General features: G+C 42.0%; 1 protein-coding gene across 4 annotated transcripts in view; it reads right to left on the bottom strand.

The window, feature by feature from the left end:
- The window catches only part of aff4 (AF4/FMR2 family, member 4), a 100,112-nt gene extending 77,645 nt beyond the window's left edge, over nucleotides 1–22,467 (bottom strand). For 2 of the 4 annotated variants that reach the window (XM_048543178.2, XM_048543180.2), the window contains exon 1: nucleotides 22,086–22,467. The gene's annotated coding sequence lies outside the window, so the exon portion shown is untranslated. The remainder of the gene's footprint in view (nucleotides 1–22,085) is intronic. The other 2 variants (XM_048543179.2, XM_048543181.2) reach the window with 1 other exon arrangement.
- Between the last annotated feature and the right edge of the window lie 946 nt (nucleotides 22,468–23,413).

Below are 23,413 nucleotides of genomic sequence, written 5' to 3'. Positions count from 1 at the left end.
ATTGTGCATGCTGATTATCTGCCATCATTTCCTCTCCTTACAAGGAACTCTATTGCAAGAAAATCTGCAGAGCTGAAACCCCTCCCCTCCATGACAAACTCTGTCCTCAGAACTACCTTCAAAACAATCAATTTTAAAAAAAAACTCTTTCTAAATGCAAATATGTGCTGTTGCTTCTTAAATTTTCAACTTTATGTCTCATTTTTCCACCTAATTTCATGGCAGAAATCTCCCTTAGTATACTTATCTTGTCTGTGAAACCTTGACTCTCCTCCCTTCGGCCCTTCCGAGGCCAACTGTGATGATCCACTTTTAGAACGGGCTCTACGCAAGCCCCACTACACCCCAGGATGTTACAAAGCTAAAGATTTAATCAAATCTCGATAAAAATACAAATGATTCAACTCTAACTGGATGCAAAAAAATCAACTTATAACTCACTTAAACTCTATCCCTTATTAAACCCCTACATTCTTTGTGTGACTCCATGTGTATATGAAAAAAATGTCATGATGTAAAAAAAATTAAGGGAATAGAACCATATGATTCAATGAGTTGTCCTGCTGCTTATTCGGAATCCCTTCTGATTTCTGACAACTTTTGAGCCAAGTCCCATAGTTGTTCCCTAGGGAATGGGGTGGTTGGCACACTAACTGCTCAGTTTCTCAGTCACTGGTTAGAGACAACAGCTTACAGGCAAATGGTAAGTGAGAATAACCAAGTACCTTCCAATTTGTTGTGAAGTGCACATTCACGGTACCGATGAGTCCAGCAATCTTCCCTCACTGCTTGAACAAGAAAACAGTGCAACTACAACTTAGGAGTTGCAGTAATTGGTTTTAAAACTACAATACTTCCTTCCAGTTTCTTTGGTTGAAAGCAGCATCCTTTATATTTATCAATCCTGATTCTGTTGGTTGTTGCTTCTTGCGCGAGTTAATTCTACATGCCTTTCATCCAATCCACAATAGGAAAGCAATAGTAATAAGGTATGCTATCACAGGGGGAACAGATCCTTCAGTTGCAAACACCAGGAAAGAATGTTGCCTTCCTGCTGCCAGGGACAAGAGAATGTCAAATACAATGCTAACTACATATAAAAAGTAAAATTCTTCTCATCTCTCTGAAATAGATAGCCTTATCCTTAAACTGCCTGCTAATACAGTACAGTCTCACCCACAAGTCAGATGTGAAAATCAAAGTCAAATGTGTTTGCTAATAAATTAACTTGGGCTACAATAATTACTTCAGTGATTAGCATTTTAAACAACTATTTCATTTAAAGTTAATTAGCTACAACAATCTTCTCATTTGGATTAATTCCAACAAAACAGCATTCTGAACGAGATCCATCTTATCTTCATTTTAGTCAAGGCTTTTGACATTAAGCAATCCTGCTCACCTGATCAGGGAGAAACATGAATTTAAACAGCATTGTTTCACACAATTTGCAGGTCGATGGCTGAATCAAAACAGCACAAAAAGTTCTATAGATAATAAGGAATACGGATAAGGTTGCTAACACTCCCCATTTAACAAAAAGAAGTCTAAAAGAGGGGGGAAAAAAAAGGTCTCTTAGACAACTTACGAACAGTCATAACTTTTAAGTTTAGGGCAAGTGATAATATACCAGCACTGTCAGTGGACTAATGATCTAAAGACCTGAGTAATGTTCTGCAAGCCTAGCTTTAAATCCCACCATGGCGAATCAGAAGTCTAAATGACACCAGTGAAACCATTGTTGATCATTGTAAAATCTATCTGATTCACTAAGGGACAGTGGGGAAAGAAAATTGCCATTTTACTCTAGATCCACAGCAATGTTGTTGGCTTTTAACTGTCCTCTGAGCACAAAGCTGCATCAGCTGCTAAAAAAGTATACAAAAATTAAACTGAATGGACCACCTGGCATCAACTATCAAAAGCAAATTTAGCTATGTTGACCCAGCAAAGTCCTTTTCACCATCATTTGGGGGAAGTATCAGATTGGGAAAAAGGTCTTAGACTAGTTCAGCCACAGTCTAACATTGTTTGTAATTTGTAATTCCAAGAGTACAGCCTATGTGGAAACATTAGTGTCAACACCCCTAGAGAGGTGGCAGCACAGTGGCATACCAGGAGGTTGCTGACCTCAGCACTGACCCCCGAATACCTGGATAATAAAACGGGAGGCTGGATGAGCACAGCAGGCCCAGCAGCATCTCAGGAGCACAAAAGCTGACGTTTCGGGCCTAGACCCTTGATGAGGTGCTCCTGAGGTGCTGCTGGGCCTGCTGTGTTCATCCAGCCTCACATTTTATTATCTTGGATTCTCCAGCATCTGCAGTTCCCATTATCACTCCTAAATACGTAATGTCTCAAGGCATTAGATCAAACACATGCAAGAAAAGCTCTTGCTGATTACCATGAACTGCCTTCCTCGATTGATAAATCAGTACTCCTCTACATCAAGCACCACTTGAAGGAAGCACTGAGGGTAGCAGACACACAGAATGTACACCGGATTGGGGAGGGGGAGAAACAATGTCTATCACCAAGTCTGGATTGGCAGACTAGGGTTTGTGGCATATAGTAAAGAAACTAGCAAGCGAGAAAAACAAACTCAATTCATCCTCACCAATCTGCCTTCACAGATGTACCTATCCATGGTAGTACTGGTAGGAGTTACCATTGCACATTCGTTGTGGAGATGAAGTCCTGTCCTTACATTAAGGATGCTCCTGTTGTGTGGCATGATCATTGTACTAAAATTGTATACACTCCCAACAGATTTAGCAACTCAAGATTTGGCATCCATGAGGCACTATGGCCTTCTGCAGCAGAATTATATTCAACCTATGACTTCATGGCCTGGGGTATTCTTTACTCTATCCTTAGCATGAAGCCAGGGCTAGCTACTTCAATGAAGAATGCAGGTGGGTGTGCCAGGAGTAGCATCAAGTACAGTAAAGCCTTTGAAGACACAAAAATCACAAATTCATCTATTTGTGCCAAAATAAAGTAACAAAACTCAACATCCATGGGCAAAAATCATGTATGTGCCTATTTTTAAATTTCATAATCAAACAGAACACGCAGATACAGAAGAACGATTGTGTATATACAGAAAAGGTGTCAGTATTACTTGTGTGCCAACAGCACAATAAACAAATGACAGACAGGTCTCAGCAGTTCCACACCAAATGGATCTGATCTAGTTTCTGCAGTCCCACCACGACCACTTATGAACAACTGTAGATAATTAAATAACTTCCTAGAGATGGTGGCAGCTCCAGAGATATCCTCATTCTTAGTGGAAGAGCACAGCACACAAGAGCAAAAGATAAGGCTGAAGCCTTTGCAAAAATGTTCAGCAAGATGCGTCTAATGAATAATTCATCTCTGGAGGATGTAAAGGTCCCCAGCATCACAGATGTTAGTTATCAGCCAATTAAATTCATATGATATCAAGAAATAGTTGGAAGAACTAAGTACTGCAAAGACTACAGTCCTTGACAACATTCCAGCAAAAGTACTGCAGATGTGGGCGTTTACTCAACCATGTGGAAAAAGCCCCAGAAATGTGCTTGCTTAACAAACTGTTTTCTTAGGGATGATCAACTGTGACAGCGCTTGCTCAGCAATAAGCTTCTTAATGACACTCAGTTGGGTTATGTCAAGGCCATGTTAGTTGCTGACCTAATTATAGCCTCAGTTCAAAAATACTAAAAAAAAGTGCTGACTTCCACAAGTGAGCTGAGTGCGACTTCCTGACTTCATAGCTGCATTTCACCATGTGTGGTATCAAGGAGTCTTCTCAAAACAAAAATCGATGAAACTCAGGGGCAAATCTCTCCGCAAGTTTAGTTATACCGAGCACAAACGATGGTTTTGATTCTTGAAAGTCAGTCACCTCAGCTTTACAACTTCTTTAGGAGTTTTGCGGGGCAATGCCTATGCCCATCCATCTTCAGCTGCTTCAGTTACCTGGCCATGATCAAGATCATTAAAAATCAAAAGTGGGGATGCACATGATTATGGTTGCACAATGCTCAGAATCCGTTCCAGCTGCAGATACCAAAGCACTCTAATATCCAAAAGCAGGAAGACTGCAAAATATCCAGGTCTGAGTGAAGGAGGAAGCAACATTGTGCCTCTTAAGTGCCAGGCAATGGTCATCTCCAACAGGTGAGAATCTAACCATCAACACTTGACATTCAATAAGATTATCACTGCTGAATCCTCCACGATCAACATCTTGGCTGTTACCATTGACTAAAAACTGAATGGCATGAGTCATACATTATACATTCCCTTCAATACTATGAGCACAATATACGACATGGATAGAGAACTGGTTGGCAGACTGGACGCAGAGAGTTGGAATAAACGGGTCCTTTTCAGAGTGGCAGGCAGTGATGAGTGGAGTATCGCAAGATTCAGAGCTGGGGTGTCAGCTGAATGCAATACACATTAACAATTCAGATAAAGGAACCGAATGCAATATCTCCAAATTTGCTGAAGACACTGACCTGGGTGGCAGTGTGTGCTGTGAAAAGGATGCTAAGAGGCTGCAGGCTAACATACACAGGCTGACTGACTGGGCAAGTACTTGGCAGATGTAATAGAATGTGGATAAATTGAAGTTATCTACTTTGGTGGCAAAAACAGAAAGGCAGATTATCCGAATGGTTGCAGTTTAGGAAAAGGTAAGGTACAGCAAGACCTGGGTGTCACAGTGGGACAGTTGCTGAAGGTTAGCACTCAGGCACAGCAGGCAGTGAGGAAAGCTAATGGCATGCTGGCCTTCACAGCAAGATAACTGGCAAATAGGAGTTGGGATGTATTGCTGCAATTATGCAGGGCCTTGGTGAGGGCACACCTTGAGCATTGTGTACAATTTTCGTCTCTTAGTTTGAAGGAGGACATTCTTGCAATTGAGGGAGCCCAGTGAAGGTTCACCAGGCTGATTCTTGGGATGCCACGACTGGCATATGAAGACAGACTAGATTGACTGGGCTTGTACTCACTGGAATATAGAAGTGTGTGTGGGGGGGGGGGGGGGGGGGGGGGGGAGGAGGAAGGTGGGGAGAGTGCAGAAAGAGGAGGGTGGAATCTCATAGAAACAAAATCCTGATGGCACTGTAGAGAGACAGTAGGAACTGCTGATGCTGGAGAATCTGAGATAACATGTCCATCTGGAACTGTATAGGCTAGATTCAGGAAGAATGTTCCCACTGTTGGGGATGTCCGGAACTAGAGGGTCACAGTCCAAGAATAAGAGGTAAGCCATTCAGGATGGAGATGAGGAAGAATTTCTTCACTGAATTGTGAGCCTGTGCCACCACCAGCACACATCTACAATGATGCACTGAAGAAATTTACCAAGGCTCCTTCAGCAGCACCTTCCAAACCCTGTTATCAACTAGAAAGCATAAAGGCAGCACATAAAGTGGACAATATGCAAATTCCTCTACAGGCCACTCACCACCCTGATTTGGAAATATATTGCCTTTCCTTCAGTGTTGCTCTGTTTAAGTCATGATACTTAGCATTATGGGGCTACATACACTAAAAGGACTTAAGTGGTTTGAGAAGGTAGCTGGCCACCGTTTTCTCAATGACAACAAGGGATGGGCAATCAATACTGGCCAGCTGGTGATATTCACAGGATATGGGTGAGTATTAGAAAAAAAAGAATTCAAATCCTATTCACTAATTTGCAATGAGAGTTGTCACAGGGGCTGTATTGTCTAGACTTTAGCAGCCAATCTTCCCAGCAAGAAACAGGTATTCAAGTATTAATGCTCTAAGTCTCGACTGAGATTGTTTCACAAAAGTCAGTTATGAAGCCTGAACTGTTTCTACTATGTACAGTTTAACACATTTAAGCAGTTATCAAAAAAGGTACCAACCTGACTTTTGGGATACTTTTATCCAAGCCCCATCCCACCTTTGTTTTGTTCCAACAAAATCCTCAGTCAAGTTCACAAAGGAAGTGATCACCTCTCTTAGTATTCAGAACCTATGACATACTTGTCTAACCTACAAAATACTCGCAGAAGTACCACAAATGGTAAGATACCAAATTAAAGGTGATTAAGCTCAACTACACAAGTGATGTTGCTATAAGAATTTAAATAATAAAAATTCAATAAAAAGGTTCACGCAAGTATGCATCAGGTACAGTCAATATAGGCATGTGGATCTTTTGTGAAATTATACTTGTGCATTGTGAACAGTATCTGTTTTATCAATATCGCCACCCTTCGTTACAAGTGGTGCGATCACAGCAGCTCATTATTACTGCAATTGTTGCCACTGCAGGAGTTAGGAATTGCTTCAATACAATGTTATCAAAATTTCAAATATGTATATCACCTTGTAAACTCCCTTCCCAACACCCATTTATCTATATCTCTTAAAATACTACAAAAATGAATTGGACATCTATAAATTACATTTATAGAAAGGGAAAAGTCTGGAATAAAACAGATGGATATACTCCAGGAACAGAAAACATGCCACACTCCACAATGAAGAATGTAGGATGGCATACCCAAAAATGAGAGGTATCAACTAGGGATGTAAAATAGTAAATGGTTAAACAACTAATAAGTTTTGGAATGGTCATTAAATGTATTGCAGTTAACATTTAAAACCAGATCAGAAAGAATGCTGCAAGCAAGTTTTTCCTGGAAAAACCTTCATACGGTTACAGGATATCACGCAGGATATTGTTTACTGTCGTTCTTGTTTCACCCATTGTTCCTTTTCTTCTTTGGTGAAGAAAATGTAGACTAAAAAGCTTAAAGAAATGAATCAAAATTTCGTTTTCACTGAATACACTTGTTAACATGTATCAGGTTAACCAATATAATTTCAGTTGTTTAACCAGGTACTTTTAAAAATAATATTTACAACCCTAGTGTCAACCTGGTTTGTTACAAAAAACTGCTTGCATGCCAAACTGTAGAAGCAGCATATACAAACAGGACGAAGCAATCAGAAAACGTAATCTCTGCAGTCCTGCCACAATTAGAATCAAGTTGTGGTTCAATTAAATAACTAAAAAGAGGAGACTCTGTAAAAACTATCATCCTCAATGTGAAATCCAACAAATCAAGCAACAGACAAGGCTTGAAGCACTTGCCAGAACAGTCAAGTGGATAATCCATCTTAGCCTCCTCCCCAGGTCTGCATCATAACTGCCAGCCTCCCGTCAATTGAGGTCAGGAAAAGGCTGAAGGCACTCTATACTGGAAAGGCTATCATCCTGACAACATTCCAGCAATAGTAATGTTGACTTGCGCTCCAAAACTAGCCATGCCCCTAACCAAGCTGTTCCAACATTCCTGTAACACTGCTGCTCAACTGAATGCAGAAAACTGCCCAGCTTCCACGTCCTTACAAATCAGGCCAAGACCTACCTGATCAATTATTGCTCTCAGTCAACCTCTTACTAAAAAGCCAAAACTGGTTATTGACAATGTTATCATGCAGCAATTGCTCAGCAAAAGCCTGCTCGCTGACACCTGAAGTGGGTTGATAAGAGCTGTGTAACATTCATGTCACCCAAGTGCTAAGCAATAAAAATCTCCACTGAGAGTGCATTTAACCATCACCCTTTGACATCCAACATCAGTACTGCAACTGAATTCCCTATGAGCAATTTCCTGTGGTTACTACTGGTCGAAAACTGTAATGAACCAGTCATACAAATATTGTTGCTATAACAGCAGGTCTGGGCATTTTATGCCAAGTAACTCACCTCCTGTCTCTCCAAAGTCTGTCCACTATGTACAAGGTACAAGTCTCAGAACTGATAGAATATTGTCCTATTGCAAAGATGAGTGCAGCTCCAACAAGACTAAAGCGAGACATCTACCAGGACATGGAATCCTGCCTGACTGGCAATCAATCCACCACTTTCAACATTCATTCCCTTAGCCACTGATGTATAAATGGTGACTGACTATGTACCATTTACAAAGATGCAATACAACAACTTGCCAAGATTCCTTCCACAACACCTTCCAAACCCATGATGGCCATCACCTAGAACAGCTGAAATGAATACTTTGAAACGCTACCACTTGGACGTTTCCCTCCAAGTTACACAATATCCTGACTTGGAACCACACTGCCATTCCTTCATCATTGCTGACAACATCCTGACTTGGAACCACACTGCCATTCCTTCATCATTGCTGAATCGAATTCCAGGAATTCCTTCCCAACAGCATTATAGGTGTCCCCACACCACAGACTATGGCAGTTTAAAAAAAAATCAGCTCACCATCAGCTTCTCTGGCAATTTGGGTTCAACAATAAATGCTGGCCTAGCTAGTGTCATCCACGTATTATGAATAATTTTTTAAAACAATGAACAGTGAGTGTAATACTCCCCGAGCTACGAACTTACTGCTTTGGCCATTCACTGAACCTTGAAACGCTGTTATTTGAGAAACAACTGTCAAAATCCATTTTAAAATCATAAACATTTCTTGAACAAAGTGGTACAGATCTTTTATTCCAAAAATTCCTTGTTCAAAGAAATGGCTTTAACAACCCACTTCAATTCACTATAATTTCATCATTACCATCTCACTAATCAGTGAAACAATCTATTGCTATTTACTACTTTGGTCATAAGAAATCATAGTCAATAATTATTTCATTGCTTCGATAAAGCAGTCTCGAAGTTCAACATATTCCCTCATCTTTGTAATCTATCATTCAAAACTGATGATACATCAGCTTATGGCCTTGTCTACAGGCTTCTCACTTTGAGTCTGTATCTTTGCTTTCTTTGACATCAAACCAATTAAATTGTACTCCTTTACCAAATTTATTACAATGCTTGTTTTTAATACCTAAAAATCACACTAGCCATTATCCAGTCTGAAAGTTCCTGTGCCCTGTCTTTTCAAAACCCTCATCATAATTAACTGAACAGCCCAATTTGATGCCAAAAATTTCAACTTTGTTGCCTCCTTCAATCAATACATACCTCTATGAAACACCACCCATCACATCTGCCCAGTCTACACAATTTCCTTTTAATTCTCAAACTCTACTTCCAGATACTACTTTAACTTTGTAGTCAGACTTCTAATTCCATTCTGATATCGTAAGTATTTTATGATCTCATCGAATACTTTTATCAAAATCATACAAAAGCATGAATTTGCCTTTCATTTATATATCCTGCTTTTTGAAAAATTGAAGGCTAATAAAGCAGGGCTGACTTTCTGTCTATTTTGGTACACAATTAGTGCAACATTCCAAATAATGCGCAAGTGGCCCTTGTTACTTTACTAGTTAAGTAAACTTCCAAATTAAAATACAAGATCAAATTTCACGATGAACTATTAGTGCTGAAGTAATGACTTTTCTAAAGTAATGACTTTTCTAAAGCATTCCTTAAGCTTTTAAAAATAATATTCTTCATCATTCTTTTTTCATACCTGTTACGAGGTACCTTCAGGACAGATGGGATAAAGAGACTGAATCTCCTAATCCTGAAAAATAGACACTCCTCTTGTGCCTCAAGACCCCATTCCAAACTGCTTTGTTCTCTCAATGGTTTCTCATTGACCCAATTAAATGAGAACTGAATTGAGCCAGTCTCAGAGCAGATATTTTTTGTAGATTCAAAAAAAATCACGAAGTTCTGCTCTGGATGACATCATCAGGAATAGTAGAGTTTTGGCAGTGTTATTCATTCCCACATTATGGCAGGCATCCATACCCTGACAAAGTTTCTACCAATACCTGTTTGCTACCATTTAGCAGAACACCAGACCGGTAGTATGCTGCACTCTCCATTCTGGTGCTCCCTTTGTACAATTAAGTGAATTCAAAAGAATGAAAATCCCAATTAAAACAATTTTAAACCAGTTCATGCAATTCTATCACACCAACTACTCATATGTGCTCTCCTCCGCACTAGATATATGAAATGGTGATACAAGTACTGAAGACCTCCCAAAACTTACCACAAGGTATGATCTCCAAGTCTCTGCTGCTGGCCACCATAAGTACCCTCACATTCTGACCTCAGTATTCAAAGCTCTTCTGAATATTCACAACATGTTCAGAAACAGCAAATTTCACAGCATACATGAATGGGTGCCACTCCAACCGCGCAAAAGCAGCTTGATGGCATTTACAATAAAACAGTTCACTTGACTGGAATGCCAGCAACCTTCAACATTCTCTACACCATCACACTACGGCAGCATTATATACCATCTACAAAATGCAGAGAGTCAGCACGGCTCCTATGGGAGTACCTTCCAAATAAGTGATCTCCACTACCTAGAACAAGGGGAGCAGAATTTGGGTAACCACTGTCTGCAAGTCGTCCTTCAAGTCACATACCACCCTGATGGAACTGTATCACCATTTCTCTAACGTTACAGGGTCAATATCTTAGAAATACCTGTCTAATAGCACTGCACAGGTCACTACACCCTCGTACCTCAAGGACAGAAACAGGTCAAGTCTTGGCAAATAGGGTTAAGGAGAATCCAAAAGGATTCTACAAGTACATTCAGGGCAAAAGGGTAAGTATACACCTTCTTAAAAGAACAGCAAGGCCACCCAGGCATGGAACCGCAGGCAATGCTTAACGAGTGTTTTGCATTATTGTTTACTGTGGAAAAAGATATGAAGCTAGAAAACATGGGGAAATAAATACCGACATCTTGAAAATGTCCATATTAAAGAGGTGGTGTTTCTGGACATCTTTAAATAAGAAAAGGTGGATAAGTCCTCAGGATCTGATCCAGGTGCACCCAAGAACTTTGCGGGAAGCTGAAGAGAAGAGATTGCTGAGCTCCTTGAAATATTTGTATCATCGATAGCCACAGGTGAGGTGCCGGAGACTGGGGCGTGGCTAACTTGGTGCTACTATTCGACTATAGAAAAGGTTGGGAAAAGGTTGAGAGTACGGTGGTCTGAAATAAAGTTTCAGGGAAGCAAGATGGCAACGGCAAGCAAGAAGTTGGATTGAAGTGTGTCTACTTCAATGCCAGGAGCGTCCGGAATAAGGTGGGTGAACTTGCAGCATGGGTTAGTACCTGGGACTTCGATGTTGTGGCCATTTCGGAGACATGGATAGAGCAGGGAGAGGAATGGTTGTTGCAGGTTCCAGGATTCAGATGTTTCAGTAAGAACAGAGAACATGGTAAAAGAGGGGGAGGTGTGGCATTGTTGGTCAAGGACAGTATTACAGTTGCAGAAAGGATGTTTGGGGACTCGTCAACTGAGGTAGTATGGGCTGAGGTGAGAAACAGGAAAGGAGGTCACCCCGTTGGGAGTTTTCTATAGGCCTCTGAATAGTTCCAGAGATGTAGAGGAAAGGATAGCAAAGATGATTGTCGATAGGAGTGAGAGAGACAGGGTAGTTGTCATGGGGGTCTTCAACTTTCCAAATATTGACTGGGAACACTATAGTTTGAGCACTATAGATGGGTCAGTTTTTGTCCAGTGTGTGCAGAAGGGTTTCCTGACACAGTATGTAGATAGGCCAACAAGGGGCGAAGCCACATTAGATTTGGTACTGGGTAATGAGCCCGGCCAGGTGTTAGATTTGGAAGTAGGTGAGCACTTTGGTGATAGCGATCACAATTCTGTTATGTATACCACTGAGCAAGAGTTATAGCTGGAGGAAAGGCAATTACGATCAGATTAGGCAAGATTTAGGGAGCATAGGATGGGGAAGGAAACTACAGGGGATGGGCACATTAGAAATGTGGAGCGTATTCAAGGAAAAGCTCCTGCGTGTCCTAGATAAATATGTACCTGTCAGGCAGGGAGTAAGCTGTAGAGTGCAGGAGCCGTGGTTTACAAAGGAGGTGGAATCTCTGGTCAAGAGGAAGAAGGCGGCTTATGTTAGGATGAGATATGAAGTCTCAGTTAGGGCACTGGAGGGCTACAAGGTAGCCAGGAAAGACCTAAAGAGAGAGCTCAGAAGAGCCAGGAGGAGACATGAGAAGTTGTTGGCAGATAGGATCAGGGTAAACCCTAAGGCTTTCTATAGGTATTTAAGGAATAAAAGCATGACGAAAGTAAGATTAGGCCCAATTAAGGTTAGTAGTGGTAAATTGCGTGTGCAGTCAGATGAGATAGGGGAAGCGCTAAATGAATATTTTTCAACAGTATTCACTCTAGAAATCGACAATGTTGTCGAGGAGAACACTGAGATACAGGCTACTAGACTAGGTGGGATTGAGGTTCACAAGGAAGAGATATTAGAAATCCTTCAGAGGGTGAAGATAGTTAAGCCCCCTGGGCCGGATGGGATTTATCCTCTGATCCTCTGGGAAGCCAGGGAGGAGATTGTCGAGCCTTTGGCATTGATCTTTAACTCGTCATTGTCTACAGCAATAGTGCCAGATGATTGGAGGATAGCAAATGTGGTTCCCCTGTTCAAGAAGGGGAGTAGAGCCAACCATGGTAATTATAGACCAGTGAGCCTTACCTCAGTTGTTGGTAAAGTGTTGGAAAAGGTAATAAGGGATAGGATTTATAATCATCTAGAAAAGAATAAACTGATTAGGGATAGTCAGCACTGTTTTGTGAAGGGAAGGTCGTGCCTCACAAACCTTATTGAGTTCTTTGAGAAGGTGACCAAACAGGTAGATGAGAGTAAACCGATTGATGTGGTGTATATGGATTTCAGCAAGGCGTTCGATAAGGTTCCCCACAATAGGCTATTGTACAAAATGCGGAGGAATGGAATTGTGGGAGATATAGCAGTTTGGATCAGAAATTGGCTTGCTGAAAGAAGACAGAGGGTGGTAGTTGATGGGAAATGTTCATCCTGGAGACCAGTTACTAGTGGTGTACCGCAAGGGTCAGTGTTGGGTCCACTGCTGTTTGTCATTTTTATAAATGACCCAGATGAGGGCGTAGAAGGATGGGTTAGTAAATTTGCAGACAACACTAAGGTCGGTGGAGTTGTGGATAGTGATGAAGGATGCTGTAGGTTGCAGAGAGACATAGATAAGCTGCAGAGCTGGGCCGAGAGGTGGCAAACAGAGTTTAATGCAGACAAGTGTGAGGTGATGCACTTTGGTAGGAGTAACCGGAAGGCAAAGTACAAGGCTAATGGTAAGATTCTTAGCAGTGTAGATGAGCAAAGAGATCTCGGTGTCCGTGCACACAGATCCTTGAAAGTTGCCACCCAGGTTGACAGGGCTGTTAAGAAGGCATACAGTGTTTTAGCTTTTATTAATAGAGGGATCGAGTTCCGGAACCAAGGGGTATGGCGAAGCTGTACAAAACTCTGGTGCGGCCGCGCTTGGAGTATTGTGTACAGTTCTGGTCACCGCTTTATAAGAAGGATGTGGAAGCTTTGGAAAGGGTGCAGAGGAGATTTACTAGGCTATTGCCTGGTATGGAGGGAAGGTCTTTCGAGGAAAGGCTGAGGGACTTGAGGCTGTTTTCATTAGAGAGAAGAAGGTTGAGAGGTGATTTAATTGAAACATATAAAATAATCAGAGGGTTAGATAGGGTGGATAGGGAGAGCCTTTTTCCTAGGATGGTGACGGCGAGCATGAGGGGGCATAGCTTTAAATTGAGGGGCGAAAGATATAGGACAGATGTCAGAGGTGGTTTCTTTACTCAGAGAGCAGTAAGGGAATGGAACGCTTTGCCTGCAACGGTAGTAGATTCGCCAACTTTAGGTACATTTAAGTCGTCATTGGACAAGCATATGGACGTACATGGAATAGTGTAGGTTAGACGGGCTTGAGATCAGTATGACAGGTCGGCACAACATCGAGGGCCGAAGGGCCTGTACTGTGCTGTGATGTTCTATGTTCTACTATTGAAGAAAGTATGGAAAAGCCAGGGAACTACAGATCAGTGAGCCTGACACCGGTGGTGAGCAAATTGTTGGGGGGAATCCTGAGGGACTAGTTTAATATTTATTTGGAAAGGCAAAGACTGATTAAGGATAGTCAACATGACTTTGCGTGTGGGAAATCGTGCCTCACTAACGATTGAGTTTTTGAAGTAGTAACCAAGAGGATGATGAAGGCAGCGTAATGGGCATAATCTACATGGACTTCAGTGAGGCTGCTCATGGTCGACTGGTTAGTAAGGTTAAACCAGACGGAATAGAGGGAGCACTAGCTATTTGGATACAAAATTGACTTGAAGGTAGAAAACAAGCGGTGGTGGTGGTGGTGGAGGGTTGCTTTTCAGGCTGCAGGCTTGTAACAAGCTGTGTGTCGCAAGGATTGGTGCTGGGTCCACTGCTTTTTATTATTATATAATGATTTAGATGTGAATATGGTTAGTAAGGTACGGTTTGTAAGTTCACAGATAACACTAAAATTGGGTATGTAGTGGACAGCAAAGGAGGTTACCTCAGAGTAGAACAGAATCTTGATCAGATGGGCCAGTGGGCCAACAAGTGGCAGATGGGATTTAATTCAGATAGATGTGAGGTACTGCATTTTGGAAAGGCAAACCAGGGCAGGACTTGTACAAAGTAGTTGATAATGACCTGGCTAGGAAGTTGAATAGCTGTTAATGGAAACTGTTAGTGGCTAACAAGAGGTAGTGGGTAATGACAGGCTATGTGATAACAAGACCTGGTATGTGGGGTAGGGGCTAGGACATGGGAGCAATCAGGCCCTAAAATTATTGAATGCAATATTGAGACTAGAGGGCTGCAAGGTCCCAAAGCAGAAAATGAGGTGTTCCCCTTGCAGCTTGTGCTGAGCTTCAATGGAACGCCACAGCAAAACTGAGACAGATGTTGGCCAGGGAACAGGATGGTATGTTAAAGTGGCAGGCATTTGGAAGCTCAGGGCTTTTTTGTGTGGGCTGAACAAAGATGTTCTGCAGACTGGTCACCCAGTCTATGTTTCATTTCCCCAATGTAGAGGAGATCACATCGTGAGCAGCAAACGCAGAGGACTAGATTGTGGAAAGTGCAGGTAAAGTACTGCTTCACCCAGAAGGGATATTTGGGCCCTCGGATACTGAGGCGGGGTGGGGGGGGGAGGGGGGAGGAGAAAAGAGGTCACGGGCAGACGTTACATCTTCAGCAGACGCAGGGAAGGTCACTTTGGGGGGCATTGAGGGAAGAGTGGACTAGGGCATCCCTGAAGAAGGCAAACAAGCAAGGGGAATGTGTCTGGTGCATCTCACTGGAGGTGGTGGAAACGGCAGTGACAATATTCCAATGTAGATCATGGGATGATGGGTAGGTAAGGACAATGGGAGCCCTATTGCTGTTGAAGGAGGGAAGAGAGGAGGTGAGGGCAGAAATCTCAAAAAGGGCAGCACAATCTTATTGAATGGGGGGACAGGCTCGAGGGGCCAGATGGCCTATTACTGCTCCTAGTTCTTAGGATAGTGCAGGAGATGGGTTGGACCCAGGCGAGGGCAATCTCGACAAGTGTTGGGGAATCCTCGGTTGACGAAGGTGGACATTTCAGAGGCTCTCTTGTCAAAGATGCCCTCATCGCATGGGGATTCTGCAGCCCACTGGAAATCAGAGTTCAGAGTTCAATCACTTTACAGCCTGAACTCTTCTAATGTCCTAGCCCCCTACCCTCACACACAAAACCTTGATATCGCATAGCCTGCGGTTACATGCTACCTACTATTAGCTATTCATACTCTTAACCAGATCATTATCAACTCCTTTGTCTGTCCAACTGTTCTCTCTCTTTGGGCTCTATCCCCACCCATCATTTACTCTTTACCCCCTCTCCTCACACTATCTTCTTCATTTAGGCTGACATTTTCCCAGCTACTATCAGTTCTGAGGAAAGGACACCAGACCTGAAACATTAACTCTGATTATTCTTCGCAGATGCTGGCAGACCTGCTGAGCTTTTCCAGCAACTTCTGTTTTTGTTCCTGATGTGCATGCTAGGTGGACCAGTCCTAATAAATGCTGGCTTATGGGAATGGGGGTTGCTGCAGACTCTGCTCTTTCCACACTACAGGGGTCTATGATTCTATGGCAATTTGCAATTGGGCAATAAATTCTGGCCAAGCCAGTACCACATTGATCCCATGAACGAGGGCCAACTAGCACTCAGAGATCACAAGGTGTAGAGGTGGATGAACACAGCAGGCCAAGCAGCATCTTAGAAGCAGGAAAGCTGATGTTTCAGGCCTAGATCAGTTTATTTTATTCCTTTTCAACCCATAGAAACTCTTCAAGTTTATTTCTAGTTCTTTTTTCACCCCAATTTGATTAATTTTTAACTTCTTTTGCCAACCGCAGATGGTGTCCTTTCCTTTAAGTTTTTTCTCACTGCAACCTATCTTTTCTGATTATTCCAAAATATCCCCTCAAATATCTTCCACTACATCTTTATTGATCTATCTCTTAATCTAATTTCCCAGTTCACAGTGGCGCTCACTTTTTTAACCTTTATTTTTCCATCTCTACTCAAACTGATTTATACGTCACCTTCTCCAGGAAGCTCGTACATATTGAGTTTATGTTCACCGGACTAAAGATTAACGGGTGAGTTATAATGAGGTATTTTAAAATTAAAAAGAAGTTGAAGGTTCTTACCCACTTATCTATCCTAATCCTTGCGGTGAGTCTTCCTTGTGAAGGGAGGGAAAGAGTGGGTGAAAAGGAAATAAGTACAAATAGGGAAATTTCTGTTTTCTATCTAACCTCATGAGAAAACTTAAAATTTTAAAACTGAAGATTAATAGATTTGTTTAAAACAAAATAATGCAGATTGTGGAAAGCAAACAAGAACACTAAGTACTAGAGAAACTCAGCAGGTCTGGAAGCATCTACGTGAACAGAAACAGTTAACATTTCAGCATGACACTTTTTCATGATCTCATTGACTTGATGGACTGAATGGCCCACATCTCCTCCTGTCTTCTAAGATCAATAGGTTTGTTGTGTGAAAACACTCTCAGGTCAAACATGGACAAGGAAACTTGATGTTGATTATCAGGTACCATCTACACAGCCTCTTCTCGCAGAGAACAAAACTTCACCATGTTGGAGGAAGCAGAGGGTGGCAAGGCACAGAATGCATTCTGCTGGAGACCTTCTTGGTTCATCATCATTACTGAACAAACTAGTGAAGTCCTAAAGGTCACAGCTGCTAGACTGGGCCTGTAAGAGTGGTGAAAGAATTAATCAGGAGGAAAAACATAATTGGCCTCATGCTCCTCTTTCCATGATAGTAAATCAGTAAGACAGTGACCACCATACAGCCCTTGAGGAATAGGTTCAGTCTTCCCAATAGGGGAAACCTCAATCATGTTTAATGGCACTGCTACCATGCTAAATGTGACAAGCTGTAAGTGGATCTAGCAGGCATACTTTAAATGCGGTGAACCGCCATTAGCAAAAATGTATTTTAATACTCAACCATCTGAGTTACTGTGAAGGACCCCCCCTTCTCATCCTCTCCTCTCGTTTGAGGCATGGGTGAGCCTCAGGTTAAACTATCACCAGTTGTCAAATGAGAGAGTGCAGCTTTTGGTCTGGTAGGACAGTGGCACTATTACTTTTACTCTACCACAATCTGGAACCTCGTGGGCCTGCCATATACTCATCTCGACCAGTACAATCAAGCTAAGGAAACAACTCTCTTTCAGTGAAGTTCAGGAAGGCGTGCCACGAGCAGCTCAAGACAGAATTAAAAATTAGGTCTTGATACTATGAAGCAATAAATGCAAGATTACTTGTGTGCCAACAGTATAAGTACCAAGCTATTGACAAACCTAAGCAATTCTACAATCAAGAGATCAGATCCTTAGCTCTGTAATCCTGTCACGTCTAGTCATGAATGATGGTGGACAATGAAACAACTCTTTGAAAAACAGTCATCTCAACAATTATCACAACTTCATGAAACGTGAGGCCAGTATATTAATGTAAAAGATAATACTAACATGTGCAACAATCGGCAGTGAATGCTGCTAAGTGGATGATCTACCTGAGCCTTCTCCAGAGACGCCCTGCATTACAGACACCAGTTATTCAGCCAATTCAATTCAGTCCAGTCCAGTCCAAGTAATATCAAGAAATGGCGGAAGGGCTTAGAAGGCCATGGTCTCCTATAATACTCTGACAATAGTACTGAAGCTAGTCCAGAAGAATAGTACTGAAATATAGTCCAGAACTAGCTGCATTCCCAGAAGTTGTTCCGATACAGCTAAAGCATTGATACTTATGCATGTGAAAAATTGCTTAGTTGCGTTCTATATGCAAAAAGCAGGATACATCTAACCTGGTCAATTAAAGCCCAATATGTCTACCTTTCATCAGCAAAGTAGTGCAAAACAAGAAGGTCTTATGAGGAAAGGCTGAGGGACTTGGGGCTGTTTTCGTTAGAGAGAAGGTTAAGAGGTGACTTAAGAGAGACATACAGGATGATTAGATAGGGTGGGCAGTGAGAGCCTTTTTCCTTGGATGGTGATGGCTAGCACGAGGGGACGTAGCTTTAAACTAAGGGGTGATAGATACAGGACAGGAGTCAGAGGTAGGTTCTTTACTCTGAGTAGTAAGGGTGTGGAATGCCCTGCCTGCAACAGTAGTAGATTCGCCAAATTCAAGGGCATTAAAATGGTCAATGGATAAACATATGGATGATAATGGAATAGCGAGGGCTAGATGGGCTTCAGATTGGTTTCACAGGTCGGCACAACATCAAGGGCTGAAGGGCCTGTACTGTGCTGTAACGTTCTATCATCAACAGCACCATAAGGGACATCTGCTGAGTAGAGAAACATCAAAGGTAAGAGCATGAACAGGCCAGTCAACCCCTCAAGCTGCTCTGCCATTCATAACCTTATCCTATCTTCCCCCTCCACCACCTGCCCACCCACTTTTCCCTTGATCCCTTTAGCCACAAAATCTTCTCGTGGAAAACATGTAATGTCTTAGCCTCAACTACTTTGAGTGAATTCTACAGTCTCACCACTCTTGGTGAAGAAATTTCCCGTCTCAGTCCTAAAAGGTTTACCCCTTATTTCTTAAACTATGACCTTCGTTTCTCAACTCCTCCATTATTGGGGATATCTTCCTGCAGCTAACCTGTCTAGTTCTGTTCAAATTTTATAGGTTTCAATGAGATACCCCATGTATTTCGAATAACCCCAGGCATTACAATCCTAACCAATTCAATCTTTCCTCGTACATCAGTCGTCCATTCCAGGAAATCAACTTGGTAAACGAAAACAGAAATCGCTAGTGAAACTCAGGTGGTCTGGCAGCATCTACTTTCTTCCTACAGAGTTAATGTTGAGACGAATAATTCTTCATTAGAATAGAATCAATTTGGTTAATCTTCACTGCACTCCCTTTATAACAAGAATATCATTCCTCAGGTAAGGAGACCAAGACTGCACACACTATTGCAGTTACAACCACGCCAATACCCTAAATATTCAAAGAAAGACCTCCTTGTTCCTGTACTTGAATCCTCTTGCTATGACGGGTGACACATAATGCACCTTCATAACTGTCTGCTGCACCCACACATTTACTTTCAGAAACTTTGCCCAAGGACACCCATGCGTAGTTGAACATTCCCTCAATTTACATCTAAATGATCATCTCCCTTCCTATTTTTGCTAGCAAAGTGACTAGCTTCACATCTTTCCACACTGAATGAAATCTGTCATGAATTTTTCCATTCAGCTTGTCCAAATCACACAGCAAAATCATTACATTCTCCTCACACCTCAAACAACTTTGTATCGTCTGCAAATTCTGAGATATAAAATTTAGTTCCCTCACCTGAAACATGAACATATTGAGTCCCAGTACCAATCCCAGCAGTACCCCACCAGTTACTGCCTGCTATTTAGAAAAAAAGTTAATTTCTACTGTTTCCAATCTACAAACCAATATGTGAATTTTACACATTAACTCATATGTGGTACTGTCAAAAGCCTTCTGAAAGTCAAGGTTTTCAAACATAATTTTACTCTTGGAAATTCATGCTGACTGTACCTGATTCTAACACTATTTTCTAATTGCTCATTTCATTGTGTGAAGTAAAGAAAATAATCTGGAACTGTCACCACAAGACTGAGATGGATAGATTTGTTTTAGGTGAAAATGCCATGGACCTTATAGATGAAGTCAAGATCAGACACGATTTAATCAAGTGTTGAAAAGATTGCAGGTGTGAATGGTCAAACAGCAGAGGGACTCCTATTCTGTCAGTGCCCTTTCTGAAGTATTATCGAGACTTAATTTATCCTCTCAAGTGACGTAAGAAAACTCCTTGGCACTATTATGAAGAGAAATATAGATGGCCGCATGATCCAGCCCTGTATCTGTGCTTCAACCAACAGCACCAAAATAGACTCTGCCATTCTCATTTACCTGGCTTGCATACTCACATTGGTTGATACACTCTCCACAGTTCAAGCTACCAAAAAGTGCTTCACTGATTGTAAATTGTTATGGATTGTCAACAATTATGAGTGGATTTGCATAAATCCAAGTTCATTTTACAGATGTAAATAAAAAGTGTGTTTGGTGAAGACAAAATGCCAAAAATTAATTCAAAAAATTTAGGTAATAAATAAATTTGAAAGTGTAACGTGTTGGTTCTCAGAATTCATCCCAGACTTTCACTGCCAAACCAGACTGCAGACATTATTTTGTTTTACTATTTAATGACTTTCAGTGAACAGGATTTAAAAACAAAAAAAAATCAATAAGTAACGAACACAAAAGGAAAAGTTGACTAACAATGTTGTAATGCTGTGATTCTACTAACTGCATGAACTGCCAAGCTCAAGTCTAACAAGAGAACAAACAGCATGATGCACATCTGGCCCATACATTGAACAGACCATTCGAAATGAATTAATGTTCAACATGTCAGGACAGTTTAAGAACAAATTCAACAGTCAAATGCAAGGAAATGAGGTAATCCTATGTAAATATTGCAGAATTATTTGGAACAATTCCACTGTTTAGAAACCTTGTCCACAAGGCTCCTTTTGCTGTGTCCCTTAACCTGCTTTTCAATTGTGTGTTTAAGCTGCAGACCGGCTCACCACCATTGTGATATCACAAAAATATCTTCACTACCAACATTGCATATCAGTAACAAATTTATTCAGAAATCAAACCATCCATTAAATTTGGTACAGTCAATTTGAAGATGGGCAAAACAGATAAACCATCAACATAATATTCTTTTGTCAAATACAAGTCACGTTTTCAAATGATAAAGTCAAATATTCATTACAAATCTAAGATAAAATCAAGAATAATTAAATTTTGTAAGTGGGGCACATCACAAAACTTGCTGGTCCAAGGCAACTGAATAGATATTTGCGATAGCCATCACTGACGCAATTCAGGCTAACAGCCCCCAGGAGCTGGTCGAGACAAAACATTCTTAAGTTTGTACTTTCTCAGCAGAACGTAAGTACGTTCAGTATTAAAAAATACTGGCAAAAGATTAACGACCGCAGAGAGTATGGGGGGGGGGGGGGAGCAGAAGCAGGAGTCTCTTTCGTACGTTCTTCCGTTTCTTTTCCGAGAAACTGCATGTTTAATCCTATTGCTGCCAACAATCCTGGGGTTTGTAGTTCTTATTGAGCGCAGCAATTACCTTGGAAGGGAGCTTATTGGTCAGGAAGGACAACTACTCCCGGGATGCAGTGTTGCCGCTACGCAGCCTCACCTCCTGCAGACCCCGTTTGAACAAAAGGGTTCGGCCGTAGTGACGTCGCACTGACTAAAACTGTTTTTGGAGAAGGAGGAGGCAAAATTCAATCTTGCACACCTCAATTCCCCAACATCCCGGAGGACGGCAGTTTTTTTTGGGGGGGTAAGGAGAACGAGACAATGGTGTAGAAAATTAATGAAAACAGGTTTCGAAAAAAAATCTGAAAAATTGAACACCCCTGCCGTACTACTACTAATTTTTTTTTGGGGGGTGTAGTGTTGGTGAAGGAGAAGAGGATATTTGTTAAACTGATTATAATCAGTTGGATGACCACCTCCTTCCCCAGCAGCTAGACAGGGCGGGAGGAGGGGAGGGAGGGAAGGAATTTGGAGTTTTTACAGACTCCTCGGGCCCACTGAAAAAACACCGCAGCGCCGGCTTTGTTACCTTCAGTCCTGTCCGGGGTCCTGAGCCATTCTCGCACAACGATACACGCGGGGAGAAGAAGGAGGGGGAGATCAGGATTGACCCCGGTGGGATAGGGAGAGGTACCAACGGGAACCGGCCGGGCCGCCCCTATCGCCTCCCGATCGCACTCTTGAAGCAGACAACACCTCCCTTCCCGACCGACAGCCGCCTGTAGAATCCCTTCCTGTTCATCGCAATGCTGTCGTCGCTGCTCCGAGAAATAGACATATATACATATAAAATAAATAAAAGATTTTAAAAATATGAAATCACGAAGCCGCCATTTTAGGTACCGGCCCTGAGCAAGAACAGCTGGTAACCGGGGAAGAGCATCACGTGACCTTCGCAGCCCCGGGCGGGGCTTACCTGTTACCCCAGAGCATCGCGGGAATACTGACTGCACGTGACCGGAAACAATCTGGCACCGCCCACTTGCCCCCAGGTGTAAACTCATTCCAAACCTGAGAAGCCGTTTCCAAAGAGATCTTAAGCGTCAAGTCCCCTGCCCTGTTTCAGGGTGGTCCAGCAAGAATCAAGCGTTTACGTCCTGGATACACTTTAACACCGCTCATTGACCTGTTACATTTTAAAGTATAAACCTAAATGGCTTTTGGATATCCTCAGGACAGAACTTAAGGGGGAAAATAACAGTACAAACCTAGTAACTCTCAGAAATGAACATGCTGCTCCTACATTTTGAACTTTACAAGATGAGTCGGCCTGGTATGTCTCATTGATCACTTGTGCAGACTTTTTTCCCCCTTAAGTTTGTTACCAATGAAGCAATGCCTCTGATGAAGGGTCTGGGCCTGAAACGTCAGCTTTTGTGCTCCTGAGATGCTGCTTGGCCTGCTGTGTTCATCCAGCTTCACACTTTATTACCATGATTAGGTTCTGCTTCTCTCCTCGCAAATGCACACTGTCCCATCAGCTGTTTCCCAGCAATGCCTGCCTTTAACTCATTCTATTTTTACACTAATCTTCTGACCCTTCCCCATCCATGTAAGCATTCTTCTTACCTGTTTTGCAAAGGTGATGAATTAGGGTTTTTGTTGGATGATCATTGGTAGAATCATTGAATCATTACCACAAGATTGAAGGTATTTGACCCAGTCATAGTCATAGCGATATACAGTTTGGAAACTGACCCTTTGTGACAAAGAGATAGTCGGAACTGCCGATGCTGGAGAATCTGAGACAACAAGATGTAGAGCTGGATGAACCCACTAGGCCAAGCAGTATCAGAGGAGCAGGAAAGCTGACATTTCGGGCCGAGACCCTTCATAAAATTTTCTGAAGAGCTTTCC

The sequence above is a fragment of the Stegostoma tigrinum genome, chromosome 13 (assembly GCF_030684315.1).
Source record: "Stegostoma tigrinum isolate sSteTig4 chromosome 13, sSteTig4.hap1, whole genome shotgun sequence".
Lineage (NCBI taxonomy): Eukaryota > Metazoa > Chordata > Chondrichthyes > Orectolobiformes > Stegostomatidae > Stegostoma > Stegostoma tigrinum.
This window is presented reverse-complemented; position numbering and strand designations above follow the sequence as displayed.